This window comes from Choloepus didactylus, chromosome 8 (genome assembly GCF_015220235.1).
Source record: "Choloepus didactylus isolate mChoDid1 chromosome 8, mChoDid1.pri, whole genome shotgun sequence".
In the NCBI taxonomy this organism is placed as follows: domain Eukaryota; kingdom Metazoa; phylum Chordata; class Mammalia; order Pilosa; family Megalonychidae; genus Choloepus; species Choloepus didactylus.
The window spans coordinates 107,324,888-107,338,337 of record NC_051314.1 but is presented as its reverse complement, the minus strand read 5'-3'; the positions used below and the strand labels follow the sequence as shown (position 1 = coordinate 107,338,337).

General features: G+C 37.2%; 1 protein-coding gene and 1 pseudogene across 10 annotated transcripts in view; both read right to left on the bottom strand.

The window, feature by feature from the left end:
* Positions 1-13,450, bottom strand: part of LMNTD1 (lamin tail domain containing 1) — a 445,763-nt gene that overhangs the window by 297,356 nt on the left and 134,957 nt on the right. For 9 of the 10 annotated variants that reach the window (XM_037845309.1, XM_037845307.1, XM_037845302.1 and 6 more), the window contains one exon: positions 1,200-1,325. The gene's annotated coding sequence lies outside the window, so the exon portion shown is untranslated. Of the gene's footprint in view, positions 1-1,199; positions 1,326-11,203; positions 11,313-12,381; positions 12,444-13,450 lie in introns of those variants that run through there. The other variant, XM_037845312.1, reaches the window with a different exon arrangement.
* LOC119543538 lies at positions 5,820-5,995 on the bottom strand (annotated as a pseudogene).

The following is a 13,450-nucleotide window of genomic DNA, read 5'->3' as shown; positions in this document are numbered from 1 at the left end:
ACTTTGGAAAGCGATCTGATCTTATCTGGAAAAGTTGTTTTACTTGCAGTATATGTCATAGGGAAAAGTTTGTCCATGTATACAAGGAGAAAAATGGTTCATAGCAGTATTGTGCATAATAGCACAAACAAACAGAAAAGAAAAGAAAAAGAATTGAGACAGAGGAAAAGAAAACCAACCCAAATATCAATTAATAGATAAACAGTAAATGGATAAATAGATGGTGAACAGCCTTGTGTTAAAATATTATGTAGTAGTGAAAATAAAAGTATGGTTACATGTAATAATATAAGCAAATCTTGGGAAGTAAAAATTGAGAAAAAGGCAAAAAAATACATACAGTAAAATTGCAATTATAAAGCTCATTGACATGCAAGACTAAATATCATAGCAAGGGAATGATAACAAAATTTAGGTCAGAACATAGATAAGCTCTGAAGAGAGAGGGGGAGGGATGGGATCAATGGAGAGCAAAGTTAAATATAGTTTTCTTATTCTTCAACTTGGTGGTGGATTCCCAGGTGATTATTGATGAATTATTATTTTGATCTAGTAATAAAGAGCTAGTAAATAAAATGTGTAGTAATAGATAATAGTAATAGTGATAAAGTTTGTAGCAATGTTTGGTGATAGTTACATAGTCTCCCTATCTTTAGTGAATGTTAGTTAGCTCATGATCATAAGAAAAGTCCATGATTTTGGTAAGTTTTTGTAGTAAGAAATTTGTTTTTTGTTGCTTAGAAAAGTACATTGAGTTAGTCTGGGGGAAATTAGTATAATACTTGGAGGAAATTTTAAGTTGTTTGATCCTCTGAAGTAACTAAAACGCAGCAAAATAATTGCAATGGCTCTGAAAGTTCAATGCCAATTTTAGTTTAAGGAGCTCTAACTACAACCTGTTGGGTTGATTGTAAAACACATTTTAAGTCAGAGAGCTGTTTTATTGCATAGTTATATTTTGTCTCCTTTCTAATGATTTTATAGACCAGTAGTAAAAAGAAAATTGGATGACAGTTGCATCTGGATATGTTCCAAATATTACATAATTAGTAATGGCAAGTAACTGTTTTGTAATGCTTTCCATAATGCCAACTGTTCATGTGTTCCATGAAGCACAAGGGTGAAAGAACAGGTATAAACTCAATACAGTCATTTCAAATTTCCCATCAACTAACACTTTCAAGCATTATTGATCTCACCTTTTTCTTCAATGCTGAAATTTCAGACCCAAGCTTAGCAATTTCTTGCTGCAGTTGTTCATTTGTTCTCCGTGCTTGTTGCAGCATGACTTGATCATTGTTTAAATGCATTTGTAACTCCAGAAACTGAGGGCAGATAAAAAAGGGGCTATGTTAGGCAAGAATTCTCAGTTTTATAAAAGAAGCCATTGAATGCCAAAGCTGATTATGTAACAAATCCCATCAAGGTCTGCAAAATTCTACAAGAGAATGGAGCATGATGGGAATTCTCAAGTCAGCTCTACTTTCTTTTTTGACTTCAGGAGTTCTTTGTTAAAAGTACTATATTAACTCATTTAAAAAAAAAAAGGGTTGGCAAGACTTCAAAAGTAGTTTAATCTGCTACATTTCATGGCATTTCATAGCCAATTCATTTTTTAACAGGTTCATTCATTTAATAATTACAAGATTATCTGATACATTTCCCTTTTATAAGCTGGATTTTCCCTCATGTACTATTGTTTATTTAGTTTTTTAAAAAATCTCTATTTCTTTACAGGATAGCTCCATGAATATTCACAATGTATAATTTTGTGTTATCATTTATTCCAGAGGCCTTAGCTAATAACGAATCATGAATAGTGACAGTAATACACTTTGCTGGTTCTGCATCTTTCAGATTTTAATTAAAAGGAAGCCCACGGCACAAAGAAGGTGGCATATAGTTGATCTGTGAGTAACAACATGGGAAAGAAAATTACAACTGTAAATAACAGTTCCATTGTCCAAATACTTGTAACACTGAATTCTGGGAAGGAGCAGGGTCCGGTGTAATCTCTTAGACAACATATCTAGATTTCAGTTTTCTCAGTTGCAAATTGGAAATGAAAATACTGTTAACAAACTTGATTGCAGAATGAAATGAAACACTTAGTTTGCTCACTAAACTAATTACGGTTTGTTGTGGGGGCATTCACTTAAGCACTGTCTGGAATTTCATATCTAAGGTAATACATGCAGACCCAGTTGATAATGATACACACAGTGCTGATTCATTAAATTTCAATCAGTCTCTGAAATTCTGAAATATTTTCCTTAAAAAAGTAATATATATATATATATGTACATACATATACATATATATAATATACATATACATTCACATATATCTATTACAGTAAACTTTTTATATATAAACATTCCCCTCCCTCCATGCTCTGGGTGGTATCTTCTCAGCCAATGAGATATGCCAGCACCAGATACTTGAACATAACTGAGGTGGAAGAGGAGGGGAAAGTTACCACAAGTACCTTCAAGGAAGTAAGGAAATGACTGAGGAACCAGAAGGAAAGATCATGAAGCATTGCGGGATATTTGAAGGTCCTTTTGACCTTCATAAACATGATAAACATCAGTGCAAGCTGGAGGACTGACTAGCAAAGAGAGATTGCCAGTGTTGATAGCTGAGAACATCTCCTAGGGGTTATCCTCCAGTGAACTCACATAGAAATGATCCAGAGAGCACTGCAATTTCTGGCAATACGTCCCTGGAGTAAACCAGGTGAACTGTATCCCAAAGTTTCTAGAGATATGATCTCTTTTGGAAAGTAATTTTAAAAATACAGCTTTTGTTGGGGCAAAGGTTATTTGAGAAACTGGTTAACTCACATGAGGCACATAATAGTTTGGAAAGATGGAACACATCCTGCAAAAGGGTGCAAAGGTTGAAAGCATGTCAAGAGAAAGAAAATAAATAATAAGTTGATCTAGTCTATGTCTTATACGAAACTGGTACACTTTATACAAAGTGGAAGCCAATGTCTTTAGGGAATTGAGAGGCTTAAAGTGGCAGAAGGGGTGAGTAATTCAATTCATAATGGCTAATCTTGCACAACCAACTGTGCTTGGCACATAAAGTAAGTGGTTAATGAATGAATCCATGAATGGCCCACATCACCCATGTAAAATTAGCCTCTGACTAGAAAGTAAAAGCCAAACTTGTATTCTACTTAGTAGACAAAATGTTAGAAAAATCGCAGCAGCAGGAAGATTCCACAGCAAGTAAGTATCTTACTTCTATTGATTTTTTTAAAACAAGGATAATTTTAACAGGTGATAACTACATTCTGCATCTAAGCAGAAGACATAGAGCTTTCTTGTAGCTAATTAGGGAAGAACTTTATGCGAGACTATTATATGCCTTTATATATATTTTTTGTTTCCAAATATTTAACCCTTATTTGTCCTCTTTCTAGGTACATTTACCATGAAATGGATCCATGGTAATCAATAAAATTGATCTTTAGAAAATAAAATTTGCTTTCAAAAGCTGGACTTCCCTCCCAAAATACTTAATTTTCATATTTTCTGCAGACATTTCCTCCATTTTCATATCTGAGATTCTCAAATTGGGATAGAAAATAAGTGAACTCTTCCACATCCCCTTTTCTTCAACCCCACCTTCCCTGCACATATATATATTTAATTACAGGAGAAAGAAAAATTAAGGAAATATAAAAAAATCCTCTTTGCAGCAAATAAAATAAAGTGTTTAACCTATGGCTACCATTTTACCTGTTCCTACTGAGTCATCGGAGGTTTGAAGGCTGAGGTTGGGGGAGAAGAGGCAGAGAAAGTGAGAAGGACCTAGAAGGAATGATGTTTATTCTCTGAGCAGGGACCAGGCTCACTGATAGAGCTGGAGAGGCCATGGCCAACAAGATCAGGTCCCCACCATTGTGTAAATTTCATTCTAAAAGTAGGAAACCTAACAAATAAATACAATCAATTCTTGTTGTTCATGGTGGTATGATCTACAAAGTCACTGCAAATTATATTAGTGAGCCCTCCCCCCTACGTGGGATCAGACATCCAGAGGAGTGACTCTCCCTGGCAACGTGGAATATGACTCCCAGGGAGGAATGTAGACCCAGCATCGTGGGATGGAGAACATCTTCTTGACCAAAAGGAGGATGTGAAAGGAAATGAAATAAGCTTCAGTGGCAGAGAGATTCCAAAAGGAGCCAAGAGGTCACTCTGGTGGGCACTCTTACGCACAATTTAGAAAACCCTTTTTAGGTTCTAATAAATTGGGGTAGCTGGTGGTAGATACCTGAAACTATCAAACTACAATCCAGAACCCATGAATCTCGAAGACAATTGTATAAAAATGTAGCTTATGAGGGGTGACAGAGGGATTGAAAAAGCCATAAGGACCACACTCCCCTTTGTCTAGTTTATGGATGGATGAGTAGAAAAATAGGGGAAGGAAACAAACAAACAAACAGACAGACAAAGGTACCCAGTGTTCTTTTTTACTTTAATTGCTCTTTTTCACTTTAATTATTATTCTTGTTATTTTTGTGTGTGTGCTAATGAAGGTGTCAGGGATTGATTTAGGTGATGAATGTACAACTATATAATGGTACTGTGAACAATCGAATGTATGATTTGTTGTGTATGACTGCATGGTATGTGAATATATCTCAATAAAATGGAGATTTAAAAAAAAAAGAAAGGAATTCCCCCAGGCCTATCGTGGGTCTACATTGCACCGCTGGTCTGATAGCCATCTCTCCAGCTTGCAAACAGCCCTGTGCTGAGTCAATAATAGCTGGGTTTTGTCAGCTTCTTTGTCGGAATTTACTTCCAACAAGATTGTGGAAGGCGGACAAGAGCTCACTCGCATCACCCCCCACCCCACCCCTCAGAGGTGACATGCTTGCAAGGTCCATGGCTCCCACGTGTTGAGCGCCTGCCATGGGATGCTGTCCTTGGCGCTTGACTTATTTTACCGCCTCTAATTTTTTAAAATGCAAGTTATAACATACATACAGAAAAATGCAAAAAGCATCACTGTACTGTTTAATAGATTGTTATAGAGCAAGCACCCAGGGCACCACCTTCCCAGATCAAGAAATAGAACATTGCCAGCGCCTCAGAGGCAGCCCTGGACTCCTCCTGATCAAACTGTCTCCCCACTAGCGTAACCAGAAACAAATATCCTGATGTGTTTTTATGGCAATCACTCCCTTGTTTTGCTTTATACTTTTTTCACCTATGTATGTATCCTTAACATTCAGTTTTAGCTTCGTCTGTTTTTGACTTGTATAAATGGGATTACACCATAAAAAAAAAAATTGTATTAGTGAATACTAAACCACTGTTCCTAGGGTTAATACAGGTTTAGGTTCTCTTGAGCCTCTGGTCACATTTTGTCAACCAATCAGTGTATAGCCTTGTTTTATGTTTCTTTTTTCTTTTCTTTCTTTCTTTCTTTTTTTTTTTTTTTTTTTTTTTTTGACAGCCAAGAAGTAGCTTATTGGTGGACACAAGTCAGGTAAGGGCAGTGCTGGCAAAACCTTCACAAGTGCAGGATCTGCCACCTGTCCAATGGGCCATGATAGAGGATGTATTTGACCCCACAAACATCCAAGATGAGGCACTTCTCAGCCACCATGTCTTTGAATTAAACAGAATTAAACTTGGTAAAGTTCCACTTCTTGGAGATATGGATTTGCTGGCAGCCAGGGAACTTGAACTCAGCCTTGCACAGTGCCTTGACCACACGCTCCTTGTTTTAGCTTGGTGCAGATGGACATGATGACATGAACAACGTGGACTCTGGCTATTGTACACTTGGGCTTTTCAAAGGCCCCTTGAAAACCTGTCTGGACCTTAGATTGGGGATGGCACAAGGTCAGACATGATCAACAGCAAGGGACTTTCTCCAAGCAACAGGCTGCTACACTACCAAGAAGGCCACTGCACACCAGGCCCTACAGGGAGAGGGGGACGGTCAGTTTAATTGGCTGCATGTGTGTTTCTTTTAAAAAACACCATATTTAACATATATTGCCGATTCATTACCATTGCACTTATAGCCACAGCATGCCTGAACAAAGAGTATCTAACACACAGATTTTTCTTTTAAGACACATCATAGCCTTCTTGCCCTTAGGAGCACCAGACAGCACTTCAGCACTACTCTTGGGGGCCATTTTAAACAATGAAATCACCAACAAAAACCACAAAAATGCAAAGAAAGAAAGAAAACAGAAACAAAACAAAGCAAAACAAAAAAAAAAAAAAACCATGGCACTAAATACAACATGAAAAGGACACTTGTTTACCATCTGATTGCTGAAACAAGGAGGCAGGCAGAGCATACCCTTGTTCAGCCTTAGCTGGGAACATGCATATTGGGCAACACAAATTTTTCACCACTGCCATGTCTGTAAAAGCACAGCAAGTATTGATTTGGGAATTACAAATAAATTTTAGTAAGTAGGAAAATTTGCAAATATGGAATCTACAAATAATGAGGATTGATTGTGATAATAAATCATTTTTAAAGTGTGTTATAAAAGAAACAAATAAGGGCTGAAAGATAAAAATGGCTGTGAATATATTGGGAGTGGAGACCTACTTTAGACAGAGTATCCAAAGCAAAATGAGAAGGGGTAGGCCATAGGAAGGGTGGGGAAGTATTTACTGGAGAAAGGCAACCAGCATAATTGGTTCTGAGGTGGAAAGAGTGTGAGGAACTAAGAATAATTTTGCGTAGAAATCCAAAGTGACTGAGAGTCCCTCCTGCAAATATTCCACTAGTTGATTTACAGAAAATGGACAGAAAGAGGTCAAGGGCAGACATATGGGGGCTGTTTCAGGGGCCAATAAGAGAAATGGGCAGCTGGGACCACAATGGGACAGAGGAGGTGGAGAGGAGTGAAGAGATGTAGCTTGCTAATGGAGTGGGTATAGGGATGCAAGAAAAGAGAACAATTAGCAATGGCTCTCGGGTTCTAATCCTGAGCATGTGGGTGGCCACGATGCCATGTACTGAGATGAACAGAACCAGAGACTGGTTTGGGGAGAGCAAGGTTGGGGGTGGTGGTGATTAAAATCAAGAGATCAAGAATTTCATTTAATACTATTTTTATGGATTGACGCTGGGGATTTACTCTTTCAAAAGTGGCAATAATCAGAAATTCACCTACAAATAACAAATTTGTTATTTCGAAACTTGAATACTTTAATTTTTCCTTTCAACCTGTCATAACGGTAACCATGTGAGAAATATAATGAGTCCCACTTAAGGCATAGCACATTTTGAGGTTCTCAGAGGAAAATAACTCAATATGTGTGAAAAGCTCATTAATTTAACATCCAGGGATGTGTTGTTGAATGCAACAGTGCTAAAAATAAGTGTAGAAGTCTAAAAATAGTAGCATAGATTCCTCCCCATAAAATGCTTTCTCCAAAAGCTTATCAAGAGGCTACCGCTCCTGTTCATGAATCCTGGCCTTGTTTATGAACCTGTGAACATCAAAACAAGTAATCCGCTAAAGCTTACAATCTGAAAAGTTATTATTGCCTTGTTTGGAATACAGTCCATCACCTTTAGGGATGGGAGAAAATTCTGCCCATTTCCTTGGACTTCTGTGCTATTGGAGTTGAGGAAATGCCTGGAGGTTACATGTATATTTACTTAGTTCAAGTAGAGGACAAATTGTTAATTGTATCACTGTCTCAGAGGTGTACAAGATTGTTACTCATATAAAGCTAAATACAGTCCTCATGCCATATTGGTTGTGCCCATGCATTAACATTTCAGTGTTTTATATGAAAGAGTAAATGGGATAAAATATTGCCTTAATCTCATTGTTCCTTATCTGCCAATCTTCAGAGGTGTAGACTTTGTTACTGAATCTTTCTAGAGAAAGATTCCCCAATCAGGTCAATTCAGAAAACATTTGGGTAATGTGTTATCTTCTGTAAGAAACTGTGTGCTGGGGCTGAGGATAAAGAGTTAATATTGCATTGTGTGTGTCACATTCCAACTTTTCTCTCTTTTTTAATAGTAGCTAATATTTATTGAGCACTTACTGTATTCCAGTAAGTGTTGTAAGGGGATATCACATATTAAGTTTCAATGAATAACTCAGAAAGAGTTATTTTGCCCAGAAATTTTATCACATGTGTGGGATAGGCTGACAAACTTGTCCCGGTTTGCCTGAGACTGCCTGTTTTTTTTTTTTAAATTTAGGTGAAATTTATATGACATAAAATTGATGATTTTAAAGTGAACAATTTAGTAGCATTTAGTAAATTCACAATGTTGTGCAATCACCACTGATACCTAGTTCCAAAATGTTCTCATTACCCCAAAAGAAACCCCCATACCCATTAAGCAGTCACTCCCCAACTCCTCCACCCATCCCCTGGGAACAAGTAATCTGCTTTCTGTCTCAGTGGACTTACCTAACCTAAATAGTTCATATAAGGGGAAATATATGATATGTAACCTTTTGTCTCTGGTTTCTTTCACTTAACATAATGTTTTCTAGCTTCATCCACATCATTGCATTTAACAGTACTTCATTCTTATTTATGGCTAAGTAATATCCCATTATATGTTGTATTAGTTTCTCCTCTAGGACAAATCCTACAAATGGGTTGGCTTAAACAATGGGAATTTATTTGCTCACAGTTTTGAGACCAGGAGAAGCCCAAAATTAAGGCACCAGCAAGACAATGCTTTCTCCTGGCCTTCTGGTGTTGGCTTCCAGCGATCCTTGGGATTCCTTGGCTTTTCTGTCACATGGCAATTCACATGATGACGGCCTCTCCTTTCTCTTCTGGGTTCCACTCACTTCCAGCTTCTCCTTCTCCAGGTGGCTTTCTCTTCATCAGGTTTCCAGTAATAGGATTAAGGCCCACCCTCATTCAATTGGGCCACACTTTAACCAAAAATAAAGTCTTTAAAAGATCCTATTTAAAAAGAGTTCACACCCACAGGAATGGATTAAGATTAAAAGCATGTTTCTTTCTGGAATAATTCAACCTACCACATATGTATATACCACAATTTTGTTTATCCATTCACCACTGATGGACATTTGGGTTGTTTCCACTTTTTGGCTATTGTGAATAGTGCTTCTTTGAACATTCATGTACAAGTTTTCATTTGAACCTCTGTTTTCAATTCTTTGGAGTATATACATAGGGGTAGAATTGCTGGGTCATGTGATAATTCTATGTTGAACTTTTTGAGGAATTTTCTAAACTATTTTCTACAGTGACTGCACTATTAACATTCCCACCAGTAATATAAGCAGGTTCTAATTTTTCCACATCCATGCTAACATTTATTTTCCTTTTTTCCTTTATTATAGCCATAGTGGATGTTAAAAAAAATCTCATAGTGGTTTTCATTTGCATTTCCCTAATGACTAATGATGTTAAGTAACTTCTCATTTGCTTGCTGGTCATGTGTATATTTTTAGAGAAATGTCTGTTGTCCATTTTTTAACTGAGTTGTTTGTCTTTTTATCATTGAGTTTTAATAGTTCATTATATATTCTGGATATTAGACCTTTATCAGATATATTATTTGCAAATATTATCTCCCAAATTATATTATTATAAAGATAACAATGATTCTTCCTTTAGACCAGGTTTCCACAACACTGACCATCTGTTAGAATCACCTGGGAATTTTGAAAAAATACCAGCACCTGGGTTCCACTTCCATCCCATTGACTCAGAACCTTTGAGTCCCAAGAATCACCAGTTTTTAAAAACTTCCCTGTAGATTCTAATGTACAGCCAGGACTGAGAACAATTAATCTATACTCTTAGAGAGTCTTATCCTTTTGGTTGTGAAAACTATGGGTCCCTCTTCCCAAATAAATGTGATCTGAACATTTATCAAAATCAAAATATTTTGTACAATTTCAAGGGTCTGTGCATCCCTGACTTAGACCATGAACTCAGAAATGGTAGGGACTGGTTTTTTTTGTTTGTTTTTTTAACCTTGTGTAATTTTGCTGTGACTCTCTCTCTGCCTTCCCCACTCCACTTCAAAAAGTTGGAGTGTGAGTACCAGCTTAAGGATAAGGACAGACATATAGACCAATGGAATAGAACTCAGAATCTAGAAATAAACCCATATATCTATGGCCAATGGTTTTTTGTAAGAGTGCCAAGTACATCTGCAGTGGCTTAAAGCTGTATGCACCCCAGAAAAACATGTTCTGAAATTTAATTCATTCCTAGGAGTGTGAACCCATAGTAAGTAGGACCTTTAGATGAGGCCACTTCAGTTCAGGTGTGACCCACCTCAACTAGGATGGGTCTTACTCCTATTACTGGAGTCCTTCATAAGAGAATGAAATGCAGACAAAGAGAGAAAACCACAGACAGAGCAGCCAGAAGCTGAACATCAATGGAACCTGGAAGAGAAGAGAGAGACCAAGAGATGCCATCATGTGTCTTGCCATGTGACAAGCTAAGGACTTCAGGATCGACAGCAGCTAGTCCCAGAACACCACAATCTTGGGGAGAATGACACCTTGATTTGTACATTTTCCTGGCTTCAAAACTGTAAGCTAATAAATTCCAATTGTTTAAATCAACCCATTTCATGGTATTTGCTTGAGCAGCCTAGGAAACTAAAACAACACTCAATGGGGAAGAAGCCTTTTTAACAAATAGTGCTGGGACACCTGGATATTCACATGCAAATGGAAATAATAATAACATCTACCTCACATATGAGGTTGTTGTGGAGGTTAAATGACTTAATACCTGTAAAGCACATAGAGCAGTACCTGGAACGAATTTTAAGCATATTCCCAAGCAAAAAGTGAAAATGTATGCATTATTTCCTCATCTCCAACACTTTCATGCAAATTATTTTTTAAAGCATTGGCTACTGTGGTTTCTAATCTTACCATGGAGAGTATATTTGCCTGGACATGGAAAGCTCATGGATTTATGGGGCTCTGATTCTTTCCTAAACAGGCCTCTAGTTTACACTCTAACTTACTGTGACAGTGACTCAAAAATCACTGCAAGTCAACCTCCCTGGCTGCTTCTGTGAAATGACTTAGTTCTCTGTGTCCAACTCATGGGGAACAGATGTTAAAGTGAAAAAAATAACCCCATAACAATTTCCCCTAATTAGCACCTTTGTGAGTAAACTGAACAAGAAGACTGAACGGTCTTGGAAACTAAATTACCCTCTCATCTGTGGGCGATCCTTCCAGCTCAGCGTGATGAGTCACCAGCAAGCAGAGATAACTCCTCAGTGCCTCTTCCGTGAATAAATGGGACCTTCTGTCTTCAAGGCTATCAATTTGGCCATTTGTAAGAGCACTTTAATCATTCTGCATTTTTAAAAACTGATGTTTTCATAACATCTTTCCTCTTTCTTTTTTCCTCTTACCCCTTCATTAACAAAGGTGACATAGCTATACTTTTTACACTGTGACTGACTCAGCAATTCTGCTGTTTTTTATAAGGCCCTAACAGGGGCAGCATAAAAATATTACCAAAATAAGAATTAATGAGGTAACCTCTAGGGCAAAAAGAAAGGGGGGTTAAAAGACAAAACTTTGAGAAGTTCCCAGTCAAAATCAAATTATACCAAATGATTATTTTTGTTGTTCTAAAATGAAATCTAACAGTCATATGAGAATATTGTTTCCTGACTCACAATTCAAGATTACTTCAGAGTCAGCTCCAGCATATCGAATATTTCATTTGTATGCTATCATTTCTATACGATTCAGTGCCACATCAATTTGAAGCCCAGGAGCCCAAAATAAATGTACCACATGGAACTGAAGTATTTTTGTCTGTGTCTTAAAGATGAATTTATTCTTGGAATAAATTTATTCTTATCCAATCTTTAATATATAGCCATTATCTCAGACTGTTAGGATTAAAAAAAAAAAAAAATGTCTTAAGGGGTCCTCTACTCTAAGCCAGAACATTTTTGGGATCCATCAGGTAAAAAGGTTTCAAATCCAGTCTTAGGATTCTCCAAGGAAGTTATTTTATAACACCTCCCAATAAATTCTTCTGCAGCTTTGACCATACAGGGTATGATACATACCTGTAATGACATGTATTTCCACCCTAGAAAAAAATCTATTTCATAGTCACATTTCTCAAAGGGAATGTCTTAGGTTATCAGACTATCATCTGATTTTCCACATATTTTTATACAAGTTGTTAAAATGACATCTTTAATGAGTTCACTATCATTTATTTAACCTCTTTCTTATTTTCTCTTTCTTTTAATGCATTTGAACAAATGATACAATTTTTATAAAATTTCTCTATTTCTAGTTATGGGATTTATTGTCAAGCTGCCTTTTTTAAAATTCAATTTTAATGAGATATATTCCCATACCTTACAATCTTTGGAATGTGCCCCACCCAGCTGTGGGTGATGACGCTGATTGGATAATTTCCATGGAGGTGTTGCTCCGCCCATTCAGGGTGGGTCTAAGTTGAGTCACTGAAGCCATATAAAGGAGCTGACAAACAGAGGGAACTCGGTGCAGCTGTGAGTGATGTTTTGAAGCAGAGCTACAGCCAAGAGGTACACTTTGAAGAAAGCACAGGAGCTGCAGATGAGAGAGAGTTTGAAGATGGCCGTTGAAAGCAGACTCTTGCTCCGGAGAAGCTGAGAGAGGACAAATATCCCAAGTACAACTAAGAGTGACATTTTTGAGGAACTGCAGCCTAGAGAGGAACGTCCTGGGAGAAAGCCATTTTGAAACCAGAACTTGGAGCAGATGCCAGCCACGTGCCTTCCCAGCTAACAGAGGTTTTCCGGACACCATTGGCCATCCTCCAGTGAAGGCACCCGTTTGTTGATGACTTACCTTGGACACTTTATGGCCTTAAGACTGTAACTGTGTAACCAAATAAACCCCCTTTATAAAAGCCAATCCATTTCTGGTGTTTTACATTCCAGCAGCATTAGCAAACTAGAATACAATCAATCATCCAAAGTGCACAATCAGTTGTTCACAGTACCATCATATAGTTGTACGTTCATTACCACAATCAATTTTTTGAACATTTTCATTACTCCAAAAAAAAAAATAAAAATAAGAACAAAAATAAAAGTAAAAAAGAATACCCAAAACATCCCATATTCCCCCCACCCCCTCTATTATTCATTTACTTTTTGTCCCCATTTTTCCACTCATCTGTCGATACACTGGATAAAGGGAGTGTGAGCCACAGGCTTTCACAATCACATGGTCACACTGTGTAAGCTATATAGTTATACAATCATCTTCAATAATCATGGCTAATGGGTTACAGTTCAACAGTTTCAGGTATCTTCTTCTAACTATTCCAATATTAAAAATTAAAAAGGGGTATCTATATAATGCATAAGAATAACCTCCAGAATGACTTCTTGACTCCATTTGAAATCTCTCAGCCACTGAAACTTTATTTTGTTT